This window comes from Triticum dicoccoides, chromosome 7B (assembly GCF_002162155.2).
Source record: "Triticum dicoccoides isolate Atlit2015 ecotype Zavitan chromosome 7B, WEW_v2.0, whole genome shotgun sequence".
Taxonomy (NCBI): Eukaryota; Viridiplantae; Streptophyta; class Magnoliopsida; order Poales; family Poaceae; genus Triticum; species Triticum dicoccoides.
In genome coordinates, this window is record NC_041393.1 from 148,821,838 (window position 1) to 148,831,329 (window position 9,492).

A 9,492-nucleotide genomic window follows, 5' to 3' on the forward strand; every position below is an offset into this window, starting at 1 on the left:
ATGAACGTTGAGATGTGACGGAAGGAATCTGGATCTAGATCATGAAAATCTAGCCCGTAATAGAACATGAGCCCTCTAACTAAGGGATGAAGACCGAAGCCTAGCCCTCGGAGGAAGTGGGGGATGAATATGACACTCTCGTTGGGTTTGGGAGTAGGGATAACCTGCTCTTGAGCAGGAAGCCTGTGAAGGATTTCGGTGGTCAAGTACCTAGCCTCCCTAAGCTTCGTGATGTCCTCCTCTATGATAGAAGAGGCCATCCACCTGCCTTGAAGGCTGGATCCGGACATGGAGGTCCGAAGCTCTTGGACTGAGCCTTGGGTATTGGAACTTGAGGTGGCGGAAGGGAAGGATCGAGCGTGGAAAGAAAAGAACAGGTCTTGACCTCTTTATAAAGGGGATGAATGTCAGGCGTCCTCCATGCAACCATTTGTAACTTGCCTAATCCAAGGAGTCATACTAATGGAGCGGTTGGGTTACCCATGCCCGTATTTATGAGAATCTCGTGATAAGGGGAGACGATCTCTGCGTCGACAAGACATACCAATGAAACCGCCTCGTGAAACGTGTAGTGGCTAGTTGGAAAAATGGTTTGAATAATAACCGGGCCGCGGCATGATGTCACACTATGGACAAGTTGTCAGTAGATTAGACTCGTGGAATATTGTACTCTCTATGGTGGTATATGGAATTTGTTTTGCAGAGCTGGACACGATTCTTGTGTTCAAGATCTACTTTGGAGTATTCGGAGAAGGAACCCGCCTTGCAATGCTGAAGACAATCTGCGCGCCGGACTCATTGTCATTGAAGCATGGTTCAGGGGCTACTGAGGGAGTCCTGGATTAGGGGCTCCTCGGACAGCCGGACTATATGCTTATGCCGGACTGATGGACTATGAAGATACAAGATTGAAGACTTCGTCCCGTGTCCGGGTGGGACTCTCCTTTGCGTGGAAGGCAAGATTGGCTATTCGGATATGTAGATTCCCTTCTCTGTAACCGACTCTGTGTAACCCTAGCCCCCTCCGGTGTCTATATAAACTGGAGGGTTTAGTCCATAGGACAATGACAATCATAATCATAGGCTAGCTTCTAGGGTTTAGCCTCTATGATCTCATGGTAGATCAACTCTTGTAATACTCATATCATCAAGATCAATCAAGCAGGAAGTAGGGTATTACCTCCATAGAGAGGGCCCGGACCTGGGTAAACATTGTGTCCCCCGCCTCCTGTTACCATTAGCCTTAGACGCACAGTTCGGGACCCCCTACCCGAGATCCACCGGTTTTGACACCGACAGTACCCTCATAGACCAAAAGCGGAAGCGTTATTACAATGCGGTTGATGTAGTCATACATCTTCACGATTGACCGATCCTAGTACCGAACGTACGGCACCTCCGCTGTGACGTCCCACGAACTCCGATCCAGCAAAGTGTCAAGGGAGAGTTTTGTCAGCATGATGGCGTGATGACGACGATGATGATGCTACCGACGCAAGGCTTCGCCTAAGCACCACAATGATACGACCGAGGTGGATTATGGTGGAGGGGGCCACCGCACACGGCTAAGAGATCAATGGTCAACTTTGTGTGTCTATGGGGTGCCCCCTTCCCCCGTATATAAAGGAGTGGAGGAGGGGGGAGGCCAGCCTCCTAGGCGCACCCCAAGGGGAGTCCTACTCCCACCGGGAGTAGGATTCCACCCCTTCCAAGAGTAGGGGTAGGAGGGAAGGAAGGAGAAGAGAGGGGGAAGGAAAAGGGGGGTGTTGCCCCCCTTCCTTGCCCAATTTGGACTACAGGAGAAGGGGGCGTGCGGCCTGCCCTGGCCGCCCCTTCCTCTCTCCACCAATGCCCATGAGGCCCATTACACTCCCCGGGGGGTTCCGGTAACCCCTCGGTACTCCGGTATTTGTCCAAACTCACTCGAAACCCTTCCGAAGTCCAAACATAGTCATCCAATATATCGATCTTTATATCTCGACCATTTTGAGACTCCTCGTCATGTCCGTGATCATATCCGGGACTCCGAACTACCTTCGTTACTTCAAAACACATAAACTCATAATACCGATCGTCACCAAATGTTAAGTATGCAGATCCTACGGGTTCGAGAACTATGTAGACATGACTGAGACATGTCTCCGGCCAATAACCCATAGCGGAACCTGGATGCTCATATTGGCTCCCACATATTCTACTAAGATCTTTATCAGTCAAACCGCATAACAACATACGTTGTTCCCTTTGTCATCGGTATGTTACTTGCCCGAGATTCGATCGTCGTTATCTCAATACCTAGTTCAATCTCATTACCGGCAAGTCTCTTTACTCGTTATGTAATGCATCATCCCGTAACTAACTCATTAGTCACATTGCTTGCAAGGCTTATAGTGATGTGCATTATCGAGAGGGCCCAGAGATACCTCTACGATAATCGTAGTGACAAATCCTAATCTCGATCTAGCCAACTCAACAAACACCATCGAAGACACCTATAGAGCACCTTTATAATCACCCAGTTACGTTGTGACGTTTGGTAGCACACAAAGTGTTCCTCCGGTATTTGGGAGTTGCATAATCTCATAGTCATAGGAACATGTATAAGTCATGAAGAAAGCAATAGCAACATACTAAATGATCAAGTGCTAAGCTAATAGAATGGGTCAAGTCAATCACATCATTCTCTAATGATGTGATCCTGTTCATCAAATGACAACTCATGTCTATGGCTACGAAACTTAACCATCTTTGATTAATGAGCTAGTCAAGTAGAGGCATACTAGTGACACTCTGTTTGTCTATGTATTCATACATGTACTAAGTTTCCGGTTGATACAATTCTAGCATGAATAATAAACATTTATCATGATATAAGGAAATATAAATAACAACTTTATTATTGCCTCTAGGGCATATTTCCTTCAAATGGTGTGTCTGAACGTCGTAACGACACTTTCTTGGATATGGTGCAATCTATGATGTCTCTTACCGATTTACCACTATTGTTTTGGGGTTAGGCATTAGAGACAACTGCATTCACTTTAAATAGGGCACCATCAAAATCCATTGAGACGACGCCTTAGGAACTGTGGTTTGGCAAGAAACCAAAGTTGTCATTTCTTAAAGCTTGGGGCTGCGATGCTTACGTGAAAAAGCTTCAACCTGATAAGCTCGAACCCAAATCGGAGAAGTGTGTCTTCATAGAATACCCAAAGGAAACTGTTGGGTACACCTTCTATCACAAGATCCAAAGGCAAGATATTCGTTGCTAAGAATGGATCCTTTCTAGAGAAGGAGTTTCTCTGGAAAGAAGTGAGTGGGAGGAAAGTAGAGCTTGATGAGCTAATTGTACCTTCTCCCGAATTGGAGAGTAGTTCATTACATAAATCAGTCCTAGTGATTCCTACACCAATTAGTGAGGAACCTAATGATGATGATCATGAAACTTCAGATCAAGTTACTACCGAACCTCGTAGGTCAACCAGAGTACGGTCCGCACCTGAGTGGTATGGTAATCCTATTCTGGAAGTCATGTTACTAGACCATCATGAACCTACGAACTATGAGGAAGCGATGATGAGCCCAGATTCTGCGAAAAGGCTTGAGGCCATGAAATCTAAGATGGGATCCATGTATGAGAACAAAGTGCAGACTTTGGTGGACTTGCCTGATGATTAGCAAGCCATATTAAATAAATGGATCTTCAAGAGGAAGACGAACACTGATAGTAGTGTTACTGTCTACAAAGCTCGACTTGTTGCGAAAGATTTTTGACAAGTTCGAGGAGTTGACTACGATGAGACTTTCTCATCCGTAGTGATGCTTAAGTCTGTCCGAATCATGTTAGCAATTGTCGCATTTTATGATTATGAAATTTGGCAGATGGATGTCAAAACTGCATTCCTGAATGGATTTCTGGAAGAAGAGTTGTATATGATGCAACCAGGAGGTTTTGTCAATCCAAAGGGTGCTAACAAAGTGTGCAAGCTCCGGCGGTCCATTTATGGGCTGGTGCAAGCCTCTCGGAGTTGGAATAAATGCTTTGATAGTGTGATCAAAGCATATGGTTTATACAGACTTTTGGAGAAGCTTGTATTTACAAGAAAGTTAGTGGGAGCACTACAGCCTTTTCTGATAAGTATATGTGATTGACATATTGTTGATCAGAAATAATGTAGAATTTTCTGGAAAGCATAAAGGAGAGTTTGAAAGGAGATTTTCAAAGAAATACCTCAGTGAAACTGCTTATATATTGGGTCAAGACACTTGATAAGATTTTTCAATGAATACATACGTTGACAAGTTTTTGAAAGAGTTCGAAATGGATCAGTCAAAGAAGGAGTTCTTGTCTATATTACAAGGTGTAAAATTGAGTAAGACTCAAAGACCGACCATGATAGAAGATAGAAAGAGAATGAAAGTCATTCCCTATGCCACAGTCATAGGTTCTATAAAGTATGTTGTGCTGTGTACCAGAACTATTGTGTATCTTGCCATGAGTTTGGCAAGGGGGTACAATAGTGATCTAAGAGTAGATCATTGGATAGCGGTCAAAATTATCCTTAGTGAGGACTAAGGAAATGTTTCTCAGTGATGGGGGTGATAAAGAGTTCGTCGTAAAGAGTTACATCGATGCAAGCTTTTACACCAATGCAGATGACTCTAAGTCTCAATCTGGATACATATTGAAAGTGGGAGCAATTAGCAAGAGTAGCTCCATGCAGAGCATTGTAGACACAGAATATTTGCAAAATACATACGGCTCTGAATATGTCAGACTCGTTGACTAAACTTCTCTCATAAGCAAAACATGATCACACCTTAGTACTCTTTGGGTGTTAATCACATAGAAATTTGAACTAGATTATTGACTCTAGTAAACCCTTTGGTTGTTGGTCACATGGCGATGTGAACTATGGGTGTTTATCACATACAGATGTGAACTATTGATGTTAAATCACATGGCGATGTGAACTAGATTATTGACTCTAGTGCAAGTGGGAGACTGAAGGAAATATGCCCTAGAGGCAATAATAAAGTTATTATTTATTTCCTTATTTCATGATAAATGTTTGTTATTCATGCTAGAATTGTAACCGGAAACTTAATACATGTGTGAATACATAGACAAAACATATTGTCCCTAGTATGCCTCTACTTGACTAGCTCGTTAATCAAATATGGTTATGTTTCCTAACCATAGACATGTGTTGCCATTTGATGAACGGGATCACATCATTAGGAGAATGATGTGATGGACATGACCCATCCATTAGCTTAGCATTATGATCGTTTCAGTTTCATTGCTACTGCTCTCTTTATGACTTATACATGTTCCTCAGACTATGAGATTATGCATCTCCCGAATACCGGAGGAACACTTTGTGTGCTACCAAATGTCACAACTTAAATGGGTGATTATAAAGGTGCTCTACAGGTGTCCCCGAAGGTGTTTGTTGGGTTTGCGTATATCGAGATTAGGATTTGTCACTCTGTGTTTCGGAGAGGTATCTCTGGGCCCTCTCGGTAATGCTCATCACTATAAACCTTGCAAGCAATGTGACTAATGAGTTAGTTGCGGGATGAAGCATTGCGGAACGAGTAAAGAGACTTGCCGGTAGTGAGATTGAACTAGGTATGATGATACCGATGATCGAATCTCGGGCAAGTAACATACCCATGACGAAGGGAACAATGTATGTTGTTATGCGGTTTGACCGATAAAGATCTTCGTAGAATATGTAGGAGCCAATATGAGCATCCAGGTTCCGCTATTGGTTATTGACCGGAGATGTGTCTCGGTCATGTTTACATAGTTCTCGAACACGTAGGGTCCGCACGCTTAACGTTCGGTGACGATTTGTATTATGAGTTATGTGATTTGATAACAGAAGTTTGTTCAGAGTCCCTGATGAGATCACGGGCGTGACGAGGAGTCTCAAAATGGTTGAGACGTAAAGATCGATATATTGGAAGGCTATATTCGGACATCGGAAAGGTTTCGAGTGATTCGGGATTTTTCAGAGTACTGGGGAGTTATGGGAATTCACCGGGAGAAGTAATGGGCCTTATTGGGCTTTAGTGGAGAAAGGGGAAGGCCAAGAGATGGCGCGCGCCTCCCCCATGCCCAAACCAAATTGGACAAGGGGTGGGGCGCAGCCCCCTTTCCTTTTCCCTCTCCCTCTCTTTCCTTCTCTCCTACTCCGAATAGGAAACGGAATCCTACTAGGACTTGGGAGTCCTAGTAGGACTCGCTATGCTTGGCGCGCCCCCTAGGCTGGCCGCCTCCTCCCTCCCTCCTATATATACGGGGGAGGGGAGCACCCCAAGGACACACAAGTTGATCTTTTAGCAGTGTGCGGTGCCCCCTACACAACTATACACCTCGGTCATATCGTCGTAGTGCTTAGGCGAAGCCCTGCGTCGGTAACTTCATCATCACCATCTCCATGCCGTGTGCTGACGAAACTCTCCCTCGGCCTCAACTAGATCAAGAGTACGAGGGACCTCATCGAGCTGAATGTGTGCTAAACGCGGAGGTGCCGTGCGTTCGGTACTTGATCGGTTGGATCGCGAAGAAGTTCGACTACATCAACCGTGTTATTAAAATGCTTCCGCTTTCGGTCTATGAGGGTATGTGGACACACTCTCCCCTCTCGTTGCTATGCATCACCTAGATAGATCTTGCGTGATCGTAGGAAATTTTTGAGCTCACCACGTTCCCCAACATATTCTACCACTTTCACCTATTTTCGGCAACAATTAATATTACTTTTGGGACTAACATATTGATCCAGTGCCCAGTGCGAGTTCATGTTTGTTGCATGTTTTTTCTTTTGCAGAAAATCCATATTGAACAAAGTCTAAACGCGATAAAAATTTATGAAGATTTATCTTGGAATACATGTGATTTTTGGGAAAAAGAATCAACCTGAGATGATGCTCGAGGGGCCCACAAGCTGAGACGGCACGACCCCTACCCTGGGTGCGCAAGACAGGCTTATCACTCCTCCTTAAGTCGGTTGGGTACTTGGGTCCCTTCTTCTGCTGCAAGAAAGATAATATCCAGATAAAAATCCCCTCAAAATTTCACCCCAATCGGGGTTACGGATCTCCACGAATTGAAGAAATAGTGAATGGCCAAAAAACAGTAACGCGAAATAGAAGAGAAACAGAGAGAGAGAGAGAGAGAGAGAGAGAGAGAGAGAGAGAGAGAGAGAGAGAGAGAGAGAGAGAGAGAGAGAGAGATCCAATCTCGGAGAGGCTCCTGCCCTCCGGGAGCCATGGCGGCCAAGGACCAAAGGGGAAACCCTCCTCCCATCTAGGGGAGGCTTACAAAGAAGAAGAAGGAGGGGGCTCTCTCCCCCTCTCTCCCGTTGGCGCTGGAACACCGCTGGGGCAATCATCATGTGACGGCGATCTACTCCAAAAACTCTATCACCTTCAACACCTCCATCAGCTTCCCTCATCTATATTCAGTAGTCCACTCTTCTGCAACACGTTGTACCCCCTACTTGAACATGGCGCTTTATGCTTCATATTATTATCCAATGATGTGTTACCATCCTATGATGTCTGAGTAGAGTTTTCTTGTCCTTTGGGTAATCGGTGAATTGCTATGATTGGTTTAAATTGCTTGTGGTTATGTTGCTGGCCTTTGGTGCCCATCATATGAGCGCGCGTGAGGATCACACCACATGGTTAGTTGTATGTTGATAGGACTATGCATTGGAGGGAAAGAGTGATGGAAATTTCTTCCTGCCATAGAAATTGATTCATACAGAATTGAACGGGGATCAATATATCTTAATGTTATGGTTGGGTTTTATCTTAATGAGCTTTAGTAGTTGGGATGCTTGCTAATAGTTCCAACCATAAGTGCATAGAATTCCAAGTAAGGGATGGCATGCTAGCAGTAGCCTCTCCCACATAAAAACTTGCTACCGGTCTAGTAACTTAGCCAATTGCTTAGGGACAATTCCGCAGATCCTACCAACACTTCTCCACACTTGCTATACTAACTTAATTCTATTTTGATCATTGTTCAAAAATTATTCCAATTCAGAGATTTATCGTCCGATTTATTGCTACTCTTGGGGTGACCGATAAGATTATGCCTTATCTTCATTGTTTATCGTTTGGGACGATCTATCGCTCCGACAAGCAATTTATCGGGAATCTACCGGTAAAGCAGGCCTATTCATAGCACTATGTTTGCAAAAACTATGTTCATTTGTGTTTTGTGGACCTTGTTATGCAACATGTATTGTTGTCCTTTTTGGTCATTATACGAGAATTCAAAGGCTAGGAATCAAGGTAACACATCTATCCAATATTGTTTTGATGTCGAATATATCATATTTAGTGTTGGGAACCTCAGATTTGCAAAAACTGGCCGATTAAAGTCGACCGATAAAATTGATTAATCGGTTGAATTCATGTTAATCTCTAATCCCCAGCTGACCGAGTCGCTAACGATAAGCGATACCCTCAACATTCATTTTCTTAAAACAACACCTAAATTTTATTTCCACGATCTTTATTATCTTGCAAACCTACCCCTTTACACCTACAAAATACTTCTAGTGTTATTCTTGTTCTAGGCAAAGCGAACCTTAAGTGTGCATAGAGTTGTATCGGTGGTCAATAGAACTTCAAGGGAATATTAATTCTACCTTTAGCTCCTCATTGGGTTCGACACTCTTACTTATCGAAAGGCTACAATTGATCCCCACTAGTAGAAAAAGGGTCAAATGTGAAGCACAATAGTGCCGGTTGGAATTTCAGCCGGCACTAATGTGTACACTAGTGCCGGTTCGTGGCGGCGATCAATAGCACCTGTTCGTGGCGAACCTTTAGTACCGGTTCATGCCACGAACCGGTACTAAAGAGGCTGTGTCAGCCTGCGGTCAGGCTATGGCCCCACCATCACCATTTAGTGCCGGTTCGTACCACGAACCGATACTAATGAGGTTATGGCAAGCTGTTTTTTAGTCCCACCTCGCGAAGTGAGAGGGACTAAGAGCGGTTTATAAGCCCTGAGTGCAGAGACGATGAAGAAGAGGCTCAATGCTCATGTTGCTTAGCTTCAAGCCTTCAGGAATACGGTAGACTGCATGGAGCTATGCGCAGTGCAGTTTACACTATTCCGAAAGGCTTGAAGCAAATTAACGAGCATTGCACCTCTTTTTTATTTTTAAAAACTTATTACAACTCCGGACTTCTTCTGTTATGGCAAAAACTAATTGCACGTCGACATTTCTTTTTTTTAAGTTATAACTCCAGACTTTGACCATCAAGTTTTGCAGAAAAGAAAAAATAGCAGAAAAGAAGAAAAACTATAGCTGAAAAGAAAAAACAAAATAAAAAACTACTCAAAAATAAATAGAAGAAAATAAATATAGCAGAAAAGAAAAAACTATTCAGAAATAAATAGAAGAAAAAATAAAACAGAAAAGAAAAAGAAGAAGAAGAGGAGAAGGAGGAAGAAGA